Here is a 13,798-nt window from a genome sequence, read left to right as displayed (position 1 = left end):
TGTTGGAAACAAAAGGTCTTGTGAGCAATTTATGCTCAGGCCACACTGTGCTGATATGGATATCTGGTATGAGTCAGCTAAAACATGGCTGACATCAGACACCCAGGGAGTTGTAAATCAGCACAGAATGGCTGACACTAAATGTCTAAGGAACCCCAAGGACCCAGTGATATAATCTGTTACACAACTTTTTTGGTAGAGCCCCACTTCTGTGTGGGTTCTACATAGTTATGCTTTTGAGGTGGGAAGTTCTAGAGCCTTCATCAGCCTGCCTGTGTGTGTCATTCTACAGGCCTGAGTGGCTAACTCCATAAGGCCTGTGTGTTGGTCTGAGTATTGCCTGTGCCTACCCTTGTGGGACTTGGGTATTCCCGGGTCTACCTATCTGTGCCTGGGAAACCAGCTGCCGTCTACCTTGCCCATAATCTCCTTCTTTTCCAGCCCTGGAGCCTGGACATCACAGTCTCAAAGGCAACTTGCTCATCTTATATGAACTTGGCTGCAACCAACAGAAGTCACATGGAGATGTTCATGCATATATTTACATGACTTCTAAGTTACCTGAGCTACAAATTCTTCATTGCTAGTCTGAAGTAATAACACGGAGATTTTCAACCCAACTGAGGCAAGGTGAGCAATTCAGGCAACTTTAGTAAAAAATGAACAGTAAGAAAATAAATTATGGACGAAATATTAAACTACATTCTATTTTACATACTTGGGAGGCAGTCTGCTTTTTATTTCTTTTTCTCTTTCTCCCTTTATGTCACTTTTTTTTTTCAAGTGTTCATAAAGAAACACGGGGTTTCTACACTGTTCTCTGGAAAGAGCCCGTCTTAAAAGCTGGATTAAAAGCAGTTGAAGAAACACTGTAAGAAGAAACATTGTAAGCTCCTTGACGAGCATGGTAGGCAATGTGTCCATTAGTTTTGAGTCCTCTGATACCTCCCCAAGCTTCTTTAGACATTTACCTGGATGGAGCAGTCACAACTTCCTAAATTTTAAGTGTTTTTCTTTTCTCTGTTCCTTGTAAGGATAAAGTGATTGCTTGCAGATAAATATGTGGGAAAGAGAATAAAATGGAACACACTTTTAAGGGTACCACACTTACTGAGGTGACTTCCACTTTTAATGAAGACAAATATCTATAAGTGTATGTAATGAAGATGCCTATTTTTCCAGTATCTTTTATCTGCAAATATCTTGTCTGTAAATTTCTTACTTTATTATGAAAACATTATATCAAAACTGCTGTACCCAGGCTTCCGCTACTTAAAAAACCCATCTGTTGCAGCCTCGAGATATTCATGATGAGATTCTGTTTTTCACAGTTACCACACAAATGTTTGTTGTTGATAAGTTCAAATAGACTCTGGGGTCTACATGAACAGTACAGCAGGTGTCCCTGCTATCAAAATGAACGGCAATTTATTTCTGACTCACCTCGAATAATTACATAGCATAATGACAACTTTTCAAAAAGAAGGTGACAAAGGTGAGCAATTAGTAGATGTTAATGGACATTTACTGAGATGTTGACCTGGGTACCATGATGTAAAGCTAGTTGCAGATATTTGCTGAGACCAAGATATAAGCAGAGACTGAGTATAAGATGAAGATTATGAAGGCTCTGATTGGACTTGACCAACTATTTTGCCATTTCCCAAATGGTAGTCACCGTGTCCTGTCCCTAAAACGTTATCACTAAATATTTTGGCTGATGTATAAATCATCACAAAAAAAAAAAAAATCACACACAGGGAGAGACAGAGACAGAGACAGAGATTTCATAGTTGACTTTAGTAAACAAATATATAGTATAGCACAGGTCTTTTACCGGATACCTGGGAGACTGAGGCAGGAGGATTGCAAGTACAAGGTACACTTATGTTACAGAGTGAGTTCAGGGACAGCTTGGGCAACTTAGTGAGACTTGGTCTCAGAAATAAAAAGAAGGCTGGAAATGCTCAGTAGTAGAGCTCTTGCCTAGCATACTGTAGACTATAGGTTTAATTCTTGATACCAGGGGTGGGGGTGGGCGGATGCATGTTTTAAGATTTGTTGGTGGAGCCTGAACCTTGCAGATAGTTTAAATGTGTGCCATGTGGAGCCATCTTTATAAGTTGGGCAGAAGAAAGAGTTTATAGCCTATTTGTATATGTATAGAAACAACAGACTCTGTTGAGAAGCAATTAGAACCATCAGTAAACACCAAAAAAAAACAAAACAAAACAAAACAAAAACACTTTCCCTAGGTTTGTGATTTATTCAATCGTTAATTTGTTCTTTCAATAGATATTCACCAAGTTGATATTATATGACAAATCTTGCACTGGACCCCAGAGATGAAAATAGTGAAAGTGAAGTCTTAGAAGACTTTATTCTAGAATGGGGCAGGGAGGTAGAGACTAAACAACTTATTTGGATATTGAAAAAGCATTTCCTTAATAAAAATAAAACAAGATAAGGGAATCTTTCCTAATAGAAAAGAACTACTTCCCTCATTGGAACAGTTTACAAGTTGGTCATATCCGGCTTTGGTAGGAGCAGATGCCTCCATGATATTAAATAATCCCCTGTGAAAGAAACTGCACGCTTAGGATTCCAGGAAGGAAGTACAACAGGTTCCATATGCTGACATCTCTCTGCAGCTAGAACGCTTATAGTTATGGACCCCGGAAGCAAGAAACAGCAAATAAAGCTTGAAGGATATTGAACAGAACCTTCCAAGCTAGGGGATGGATCATGGGCTGTATTTAAAATGCAAGGAAGACTACTGGAGGATTTTAAGCAGGCTCATGACATGATGTGTATGCTTCTAGAAGATCATTAAGCTGCTATTTGGAGTGTCTGGGGGAGAAAGACAAGGAATCCAAACAGGAAGCTTTGAGTTGTCCAGGTGAGAGAGGATAGCAGGTTGGATCCAGGCTACAGCAGTGGATCGGGAACAGAGTGTACGAGTTGGACATATTTTTGAGGTAGAGGAAATATGACTTGCTAATTAACTGGATGAGGCTGAAAGCAAGAAGGCAAGGCAAGGATGACTTCTACATTTTTGGATTGAGTAACTGGGTTGAACAATCCAAGGAGGAACAGGTTTGGAGGGGGTGGATTTCCGCCGCTCAGCTTCTGAGATGCCGGTTAAACGTGGTAATAATAGTAGCTACCTTTTGGGGTTGTGAAGAGAGAATAGGAAACACATGAAAAGAATTTAGGCCAGTGTCAAGCATGAAGTAATTGCTCAATAAAAATTAACAATGATAGCTGTTGAAGTAAAGTTAGCTGTTCAAGAATGATTAATGGCTAAAATTCTTCACTTAAGGTGGATTAGAAGAAGCTCATTGGCTACTAAGAAAAAAGATACAGGTAAACGAGTGAGCGTGTAAAGAGGGAGTCACTGCTACTCATAACATTATCCTGAAGAAATGGTTTTTCTCGTTGTCTATTATGGACCAATAATATAGAATGCCTGTCTTCTTCAACCTCCATGTTGAAACCTGCACTCCCAAAGTAATCGCAATGAGAGGTGTTGGCTGTGAAAGAGATTAGATAAGTGATGATCTAATCACTTGGATCAAGGGTTGTGCATGGATGTAGCGGTCTTGGTAAGTGTCACACCAGAGGGCTTGTCTTCCAGCATGCATGCGAGGAGAAAGCAGTACCTGCGCCAACACTCAGGCCCTCTTAAGAAGCCAATCGAACTAAATCTGACCTTGTACTTCCCACTCTCCAGTATTGCGACAAGTTAGGTAAGTCACCCATTCTGTGATATTTTGCTAGAGCAGCCATAATGGACTAAGGTAAACTTTCGTAATCTCCAGCAACAACACAAACGAATTACCCTTAAGATAAAGCATGCCAAATAAAACCAACTAAAGCACTCGGATGCTATGGCAATGGTAAATCGCCGCTTTTTTTTTTTTTTTTCTAAATCTCGCTTTCCATTTCTGTATTTATTTCTCATCACAGACCGGCAGAGTTTGCAGATCCAAGGAGTGCAGTTTTCAGGACATTAGTATCCAAATCCATAGAGTAGGTGTAGCTGGAGGAAAAGGACCCTGAGTTACATTAATCGAAGTGGGTGGGGCAAGAGCGCTCAGTGGGCTGAAACACCAGGTATGCATACAGGAGGACCCCAGCAGGGGGCCGTCATATATGTCTACAATCTCTCGGTTCTAATTAGGTGTAAGGAAAGAACCTAAACATTCCTGCGGGAACTCTCTCCTCTTTCCACAGATGTGGAATCTAAAGAGAAAGACATCCGCTTTCCTTGCTCCCCTCAGAAACACTTGAGCCTAATCACAGGACTCACAATCTAGTGCTTGCATTAAGCACCTGAGGTTCTTTCACCATGGAGTTGGGCTCTGCGGCCTGCAGAAAGATTAGCAGTTCCTGTGACTGCCAAGTGGCCCTGTAAGGACGCTTTAGGCCCCAGGTGTCCACTCCCGGCTAAGAGTTTTTGACTCCTGCTTTGGTTTGCGTTTCTGTCACTGAAAACCCCAGCTCCAGTGGCCCAAAGGGTGCATTTAAGGAGAGTGCCTGCAGGATACTTGGGTATTTCTGGGTAGGACAACGACAAGGTAAAAAGACTCAAACTTACTTAACTTTACATTCCCTTGAATTCCTTCCGCCCCCGCCCCCATACACCCCAGACAAGAGAGCCGAGGCTAGCCCGAGGCTAAGGCGCACCGAGTGCCCAAAACACCTGCAGACCTGATGCCAGGGACCAGGAGAACGCTGCGTGGGATGTGGGTGAGAGCGAACCTGGAGGGTCCTCTCTAGGACACCCCCCGCCCCCCGCGCCCCGAACCTCCCCACCGGTGTCGGCCGGAGCCGCCTGGCACCGGGACACGGACCCCGAAAGCTCGGTGCCGGGCGGGCACGCGGGCAGGGACGCGGCGGTGACTCACGCTGCCGCGCGCCCGCCCGCCCGCGGGAGGGGAGGACGTCTCACCTCCGGCCGCGCGGGGCGAGGGGCTGCGCCGGGCTGCGGGACGCATGCGCCGCGAGCGGCTCCGCTCCCTCCCCGCCCACCCCAGCCTCCTCCCTCCGCGCGCCGCTCCGGCCTGTCTCCCTCTCTCCCTCGCCCGGTGCTGAAGTTGGGCGGATGGCAGCGAGCCGGCTCTGCTAGAGGACGGAGCAGCCCAGCCTCGCGCGCCCTCGGACCCCGACCGCGGTGCGCTCGCCCACACCCCAGGCCCCCCCGGTAAGACGCGACCTCTAAATCCCGGAGAGGGTGAGAAATGACATAAAAATGTCTGCTTTGCACTGATGGGTGGGTTTGATTTTTTTTTTTTTCTCATTTTGCTTCCCCTTCCACGACGAGGGGGAGGTACAGGAAAGAGGGGGCGGAGGGGGCGCCCGTGCCGCCCGGCTGCTGGGGCAGTGGGGTGTGCGGGTCTCGGCGGGCAGCACCGCCCCGCGGCTCCGTGAAGTTGAAACCCGCGTGGTCCGCCGCGGGGCTCGGTCCCCTCGCGTCCCCGGCTCTGCGGAGGGGCTGGACCGCTCTCCTGCCCGGTGGCGGCTCCCACAGGGAGAAATCTCAGCACCTTCAGGGACCTGGGAGCGAGAGGACGCTGCGTTGGCGGGAGGGGGGAGCGCGCAGGGGCTCGGGCACCCCGGGCTTTTCGTGGCTGTTTGGTGGAGGCAAAGGTGAAAGGAACAGTGTCTCAGGCACGGACCATCTCGGATGGTGTCATTTCCCCTGTATCTCAGGGTGCCTTTAGGGAAAATAAGCGATTCAGGTGCAGATGATGGCTTTACAAATACCTTGAGCAGCTGTTCTCTCATTCTCTCTTTCTCTCTCTCTCTCTCTCTCTCTCTCTCTCTCTCTCTCACACACACACACACACACACACACACACACACACTGTGTGTGTTGGGCAGAAGGTGAGAGTCTCTTTTGTTCCTCCCCCAGCCCTTAGCCCAGAGAAAGCGAGTTCTGATGTGCAGGGCACCGGGTCGGGGCCGAGGGGGGCGAGGACCAGGAACGCCCCCAACCCCCAGCCGCTGCCCTGGTGGGTGCATCGCAGACTCCCTTGCTGCGGGAGTTGGTCCTCCTGATTATGGGTGGATCACAGTTCCTAGCTGCCTCTCCCACCGCCTCCTCCTCCTCTTTTTTCTTGGGCTGCCGCAGAGGCTGGGTGCAGACACTTCCCTCTTGTCTCCTCTTCTCCCTACCACTGTGTCTTGGTGAAAAATGTCGGAGGACCTGAGGGTAGCAGAAGGACAGAGCAGCGGGTGGGGATCCGCTCCGGGCTAGCCAGCAGGGGACTGCTCGCTGCCCATCCCCAGGCAGTCCGGGCCACTCACTCAGAGGCTGGACAGGGGTCACCTGGTTTAACAGATGCCAGCGCTAGACCATCCTGTTCCTCTTCCCCTGAGAGCCGGCCATGCAGGCTCATTTGAGAGATCTGGTCACCTGGGAACCCTGCCCCTGCCTCAGGGCATAGTGCTTCCAACACTCCTTGCTCCCTACTGCCCCTTCAGTAGATTTATCCTTCTAAGTCCTGTCTGGAGAACTTTGCAAGCTTTTAGCTGTCTCTTTCCGTCTCTTTAAGCGGGGGAGGGAGAGCCTGCAGCTGGATTCTGACCATCAAGGGTTGTCTATCACAGATAAAGAGAAACCTTAGTTGATAAACGTTTCTGAGACTGGATTCCATCTGCATTTTCGGCGCTCAGGCACACTGGTTTTGAGGGTGTTGAACCTTTCTGAAAACCATTTAATTGACTAAAAGTGAAATATATATTTACTCCTACCATGAAGATTCTGCTCTCCTCACAGGTTCAGAACTGAAAGGTGCTTTATGCATTAAAGAATTTGCAAACTGTGAATCTCTTGGTTCTTTGTTTGCGTTTCCGAAAAGTCTGTCGTAGTAACAGTAGCAGTTAGGCGTGGAACATGCATTACAACACTGATTACTAATCAAAGGGTAATTCATACCCATCACAGAACGTGACTGGGAAGTTTGGCCTCTTAAGTCACTGTTATGAAGCTGTTTCTTCCGTTAGCGTGAGCTAAAGCAGAAATCAGCCCACTGGTAGCAACATAGATTTATTTACTGATTCATAAACTTAAGGACTGTATTTAGGGCCCATGGATCAGGTTTACTTATAGTTTTTGGAGCCAAGAAAACAAGTGTTAATTATTACAGAAAAGAATCAGATGATATATTTTGTTAAATGAGATGCCTCTCCTTGGTGATAGTCACTGAACACAGATCACCCGTAGCAATCTCCTGCCTTGAAATTGTCTCCAAAAGATAAAGAAATCCACTCAGTTTAAGTGGGTGGTGTAAGGTGTTCATTTTGCCCGTTTCCACCATTTTTTTATTGTGGTGACTCAACTTCTCCTTGGTTTAGTCTTTGCTCTGGTGTCTGTGCTCATTTCTAGGGCAAAGAAATGGCTTTCCGTCCTCAGATTTGGAGGGCCGTCCTGTCAGGATTCAGTTCGTTTAGGCTCATAGTGTTAATGGTATAGATCCATCATCATTCCCAAGGGCTTCTTATACCTTTTTATGATAAATAAGACTCATTAGCATTCCATACCCCAGAGCTAGATACTTTGAAAATGAAAGGGTATGTCCTGATTTATTTGGATTTATTACACAGCTGAGTAAAAGTGAATGCTCTAACTGAGGAAGAGTAAGGAAGAAGTAAGGTGTGAACGTTCCGCTGTGAAGACAGTGGAGCTTGAAATGCACAGACTTAACCCTGGAGAATCGGTCACTAGCAGTGAAGCATGGAGCTAAGAGGGATGGGAATCCTTTCTACAGCTTTTCTGCACAGGATTCAGATACTCTAGTTCTACCGGCAGAACAGTGAAGATACATCACCCTTCAAAAGAAAAAAATGTGAAAACCAATGACTTTTCATCTGATTACTGCAGACTGTACGGTGAGGTTTTGTGCATGCTTAAAACAAATGCAGTATCGCTTTCTCTAAGTAAACAGCGGAATGTGTGACCTGAGATTGTTGTTCACTGCTGATACTTCTTGTCTTCTCTCAGCCAATTTATCCTCTAAAGACACTTTAGTAACTTTTAAAAAATCCACCTAGATTATTATACTCGCCACTGTGCCGGCATCCAGCACAGTGATTACAAGAGAGAAGTATTAAATATTCCTAAGTGAATTAACTTTGCAAAACTGACATGGTTCAGAAAAGTCTGCAGACCTCCTTGGCTGGAACTGTGGGCTCCAGGGTCAGGGAGAGACTTTGTTTCAAGACCTGAGGTGGAGGCTGGGGAGAGGGCTTAGGTGGTAAGAATGCTTTTGAAATCAAGGGGACCTGAATTCAGATCCCAGCACCCACATATAAACAAGGCATGTTCTGAATGCCTGTAACCTTAACACTGGGTTTCAGGAAGGCAGGCAGTAGAATCCCAGGAATTTGCTGCCATTCAGCCTGGCAAAGACTGATGATGTCATGTTTAGTGGGAGACCCTCTCTCAAAAGTTAAGGTGGAGACAGAGTCTTCTTTTGTGCACACGCACACACTTCATGCTCTTTGCCAAGTTTACTCATTGAGATTATGTTTATGGTCCTACATCATGGAGGAAACAAGGTTTAGAATAGTGAATGCATTCTCCTGATATGTCACTTAAAGTATTGGTTTCCTTCTGAGTGATAAAACCATGTTTGCCTATTTCAGATCTAGAACACAGGATCTTCTATGAAATGGGGACATATGTGGATATAATAAACAGAAATATTTTTGTCAAGACTGCTTTGGTTTATGTTCTGATTCCTCCCTTCAGTAACTTTGCTATTCATCTGCCCCCAGCCTCACTCTCCTTCAGTGCAGAGGTCCTGGGATAGCTTTAAGCACGGGCAGAACACACTGTACAGAAGATATACCTCACCACCAGTTCATCATATGCATAAGTATACCATCATTTGAATAATTAATGCATATTCAACAATGTCATTCCTGCTCTTTAAAAAGCTCCTGTTACCTCGTTACTGTTTCTGTATTTTAGTATGAGATAGTTTCTGCAAAATAACTCATTGTTTCATTGTTTACGTGACTTAATTCACTAGCCATTCTTTTGTCTGTGAGCTTTTATGTTCTTTCTAGTATTTTCCTTTATTATTGTTTATGCATACCCAATATTGGACCCTTTATTTTGGGTTTGATATGTACACTATATAATTCTCATCAACATTTTTTTTCAAAAAATATCATTGTTGGTTCACAAGTAAAATTAATATTTTTCAAATTGATCACATTTTACTAAGAAAGATAATTACTTTGTGACTTGCTTGTAACCATTTCGTTCAAACACAACTTGTTTTCGTCACTTACCGACATGTGTATGTAAGAATATCCAGATGTTTTGTTGTTCCTTGTGTGATACTACTCCTCTTTTTAAAAATGAAACACAGAAAGAAAAGGAAGGAAATGCTCAGTGGCAAGGACTGTGTGTGGAAACAATTAAAGAAATGATCACGGCTGAGGCTGAAGGAACGGAGCCTGCTCCACTGTGGAGTCAAGGCAGCGTGGCAGTGTGCACAGCTAACATCCTGGTGTCTGGCTTTCTTTCTGGCCTACACAGGCTGCTGTGGAAGCCCCGGTCACGACATGGTTTTCAAGCCACGCTTTGGTCTGAATGGTTCAGTATGAAGAGTTCCCTGGCTTTTGCAGATCGCACTATCAGTAGCTGAAGTCATAAAGAGAACTTTCTAGTCTTAATTGGACTAAAAAGAAAAGAGGTACAATGGTGATCCTAAGAGAGGGTTAAGTGACATTTTCATCAAGATGAAATAATCAAGCTGAGTTCTAAAATCAACTCAGGCTAGTGTCATATCCTATCCCCAAATTTGCTGCATGCAAAACTGAGAAGTCTAACTTGTTACAACAATGCTTGTTATATCCAGAGTGTATATGTTAATTGCTGGGCTTGTTGTTGTTGCTGTTACTGTAAGCAAACACCATGACCAAAAGGAACTTAAAGAAGAGTGTATTTGGCTTGTAGTTCCTGAGGGATAGATGTCCAAAATGGCAGGGAAGGTGTGTCTGCGGGAACAGGAAGCTGAGACAGTCGTCACACCTGCCTTCAGGAATCTTGTTATAAACTCTCAACACTTGTTCCATTAAAGCACTCCCTCCTGCAAAACTGCACCTGCTAGAGGTCCTACAACCTCTCAAAAGGCACCGCCAAGTGCAGACCAAGTATTCAAATTGTACAAGCACATTTCTCACTCAAACCACCATAGTGTGCCTCAGGAAGCAGTGCGCTTTCAAAAGAAATAATTTCATGAAAGGTTTTTATTAGTGTATGCGTGTGAGAGAGGGGGATGGTGGAGATATTTAGAGAGCATGCCACAACATATGCATAAAGGTCAAAGGTTAACTTTGAAGTCAGCCTCCCCCCCCCCCCCCCCCCCCCCCCGTCCTTACATGGTTTCCAGGGTCAAACTCAAGTTTGCATGGCTGAGACTCCTGGCCTGCACAAAGCAATGGCCTTACGAGCTTATGGTTTTGACATTTAAAATCCTATGGTTTTTGATGAACTTGGTTCCCAAAGTTTAATTACTGAACTGGGACAATCTACGGCATTCCCTAAAAGCCAAACAAACTGCTGCGCATAGGATTTTGTAGTCATCATCTCTTTCCATTTGCCCACGGTAGTCAAACTTCAGCAGTTGGGGAGTGGGCCTACATTCCCTGAGGATGAGTGGGAGGTCCTTACGAGCCAAGTGATGGCAAATAAAATCCTGTGTCCACAGGACTGGATTGGAGATGCTATGAGTGTAGTGGTGCAGGATTTTCATAAAAGTTATACAGGACTCTTGTACTGCGGATTCTAGCAAGAGGTACTGACGTCTAAAATCTCCTTGACTTTCCTTAAACTTTGTATGTGACATTTTCTTTTAAATCCCTTTGTCAACAAATATAATTTTATTATGGATAATGAGTGTGGTTAGCAAAGCAAATATTTACTTCCTTATATTGGACCAAAGGCATATATATATATATATGGTGCTGCTGATTGGTCATTGAAATACAACAGGTTGTAATTCAAGACCTGTGGCATCATAGCAGAACAGGCCCAGCCCAGGAGGAAACTACGGCACCAACGACAGAGCAGGTTAAGTGTTTACTTTGTTTCTTTAGCTGGCTCTGGTCTTCTGAGGTTGCCAGTGGAAATTTCACTAGGACCACACTTTAACAATTCATTCTGTCTCAATGAAAAGTATAAGCTTGGTTGGTTTTTTTGGTATGTTATAAAAAGTCTTGTCAGGCATGGTGGCACACACCTTTAATCCCAGCACTAAGAAAACAGAGAGTAGAGGATCTCTATAGGTTTGAGGCTAGCCTGGTCTCCGTAATGAATTTTAGGCCACCAACACTGCATAGTGAGCCCTTGTCTAGTTAATTATTAAGTCAGACAAGATCAGGCATGTTTGTGGGTTCTCAAGTAAGGAAAGTGGTGTCTGCATCTGACATGGACTCACTTTCCCTCTTTTTTGATCACTTCCCCTTGGCGAGGCTGCCTTTCAAGGGCACAGGGGAAGATACAGTCCTGATACAGTTTGATGAGCTGGGGTAGATGGGAAGGGGCTCCCCTTTTCTGAGGAATGGAGGGGAGAGAGGGTGGGAATGGGAGGTGAGGAGGGATGGGGCTACAACCAGAAAGTGAAGTGAATAAAAAATTTAAAAAATCATAATAATGTTTGAATAAATTTACTCTAAAAATTATTAAGTCACATTTAGTCCAAGGTAGCTACCCCTTATTTCTATTTCCCCAACTCACCTTTATTTCTTTTTCTTACTGAAAATATTTTTGTACAATATATTCTAGTTTCCTTCCCCCCAGATCCTCCCAGATCCTCCCTACTTCCCCACCCACCTATCTCTATGCCTCTTTTCTCTCTATTTATCTCTTTAGAAAAGCAACAGGTAAATAAAGGAAAAGAAGAGAATAAAAAGAAATGGCAGGAGAAACACACACACACACACACACACAAATCATGAAAAACATGAAACCAGAAACCATAATATATAAGTAAAACATCAGTAAGATGGAAAAACAAAAAAAAAAGTCCAAACAAAGCCATATGAGAGAGACCAAAAAAAAAAAAAAAATAAAAAAAAAAAAAAAAAAGTCCACACAAAATACCGTTGAGCATTTGGGGGTGGCCACATCTCCTGTGGGTGTGGCCACCTACTCGTCTTTCATGAAGTTAGCCAAAATTGAAGTCTGACGCTTGACGCTTCGTTTAAACGACGGGTGTCATCAACACGTGGAAAACCATCTCTGGCAGAGATTTGGAAAGCGGAAATTATAAACTGTGCGCAGAGTCAAGGCTCTTCTTGCAAATAACCAGGAGGTTAGCCTTCAGCTCTTTGAACCTCATCACCACTGTAACACTTGAAAGCGATCATTTTCAAAAACACTGAGGGAGTAAACTAGAGAATACATCTATGTAAAATGTCCCATAGAGTGGCAGGCCCCCTGCAAGTAAATGAATACAAGAATAAATGAATACAAGAACCACTGCAGAGATGGTACACATAGGAAAGAATTTCACTTAGAAGTTCATGTCTTAACCAATGGCCCCTATCCACACTGAAGCATGTCTCCCTGTCAGTTTCTTTCTCTTTCTAGTCTGCCTGACCACTGAAGTGAACATTTTTCAATCATCAATATTTTCCAGTAACTAATATGGTAGGCCCTATGATATGAATTTTTGCTGCAAACGTTAACTCACCCTCCACCTAGAAAATCTACAAATGTTTCTTCAACACGCTTTTAAAAGTTTTGTCTGATAGCCCTCCTATTTTACATTTCCGAGCCACCCCTGGGCATCATGCGGGAGTAATAGGGGTGGGTTTCCTTAGGGTTTTAGGAATTTAAGTTGGTTTATCTCAAAATTTAGAAGCCACTGCCTTTAAAAGGGCAAGGGAGCTGCTATAAAGAGACTCGGAGATGAGAAGAAAGGCCGGAAGTGGCCTTGCTGGTGCCCGGCCAGCCATTGAACAATGGCCACCACCACATGTCAGCCGTGGAAGATACCAAGCCTAAGCCTTAGTGAGCTTACAAACCGGAAGGTCCTCCAGTTCCCCCTGCTTTGTCCTATGCCTGTCCTCCACCGAGAAGTGCCTCTGTGGTGACGTCCTGACAGGGCTTAAGGTGTGCTGATGTATTGGCATTCTAGTGTGCTTGGAGCCAGCGTGTTACCCATGTGCTATGAGGTCTGTGTCTTCTAGGCAGTAGAATGTTCCATGTCCTCTCGGTGCTACTCCAGTCCCACCTTTGACAATAAACTGCCTTTAAAAAAAAAGAACAGAGCTTAGGAGAAGGAGATAGTAAGACCTGGAGAGGACAGGAGCTCCACAAGGAGAGCAACAGATCCAAAAATTCTGGGCCCAGGGGTCTTTTCTGAGACTGATACTCCAGCCAAGGACCAATCATGGAGATAACTTAGAACCCCTGCACAGATGTAGCCCATGGCAGCTCAGTGTCCAAGTGGGTTCCATAGTAATGGAAACAGAGACTGTCTCTGACATGAACTGATTGGCCTGCTCTTTAATTACCTCCCCCTGAGGGGGGAGCAGCCTTACCAGGCCACAGAGGAAAACAATGCAGCCACTCCTGATGAGAACTGATAGACTAGGGTTAGAGGGAAGAGGAGGAGGACCTCCCTTATCAGTGGACTGGGGGAGGGGCACAGGTGGGGAAGATGGTGGGTGGGATTGTGGGGGGAGGGAGGGAGCTACAGGGAAGATACAAAGCGAATAAACTCTAATTAATAAAAATTTTAAAAATGCTCCACCTTAAAAAAAAAAAAAA

At 44.7% G+C, this 13,798-nt stretch overlaps 1 protein-coding gene across 1 annotated transcript in view; it reads left to right on the top strand.

Moving 5' to 3' along the window:
- Positions 1–5,044: 5,044 nt before the first annotated feature.
- Positions 5,045–13,798, top strand: part of Rgs17 (regulator of G protein signaling 17) — an 81,771-nt gene continuing 73,017 nt past the window's right edge. The window contains exon 1 of the mRNA XM_055615865.1: positions 5,045–5,206. The gene's annotated coding sequence lies outside the window, so the exon portion shown is untranslated. The remainder of the gene's footprint in view (positions 5,207–13,798) is intronic.

This window comes from Psammomys obesus, unplaced genomic scaffold (genome assembly GCF_907164565.1).
Source record: "Psammomys obesus unplaced genomic scaffold, mPsaObe1.curated_primary_1811, whole genome shotgun sequence".
In the NCBI taxonomy this organism is placed as follows: domain Eukaryota; kingdom Metazoa; phylum Chordata; class Mammalia; order Rodentia; family Muridae; genus Psammomys; species Psammomys obesus.
The sequence above is the reverse complement of the archived record's forward strand: the minus strand, read 5'-3'. Positions and strand labels throughout refer to the sequence as shown.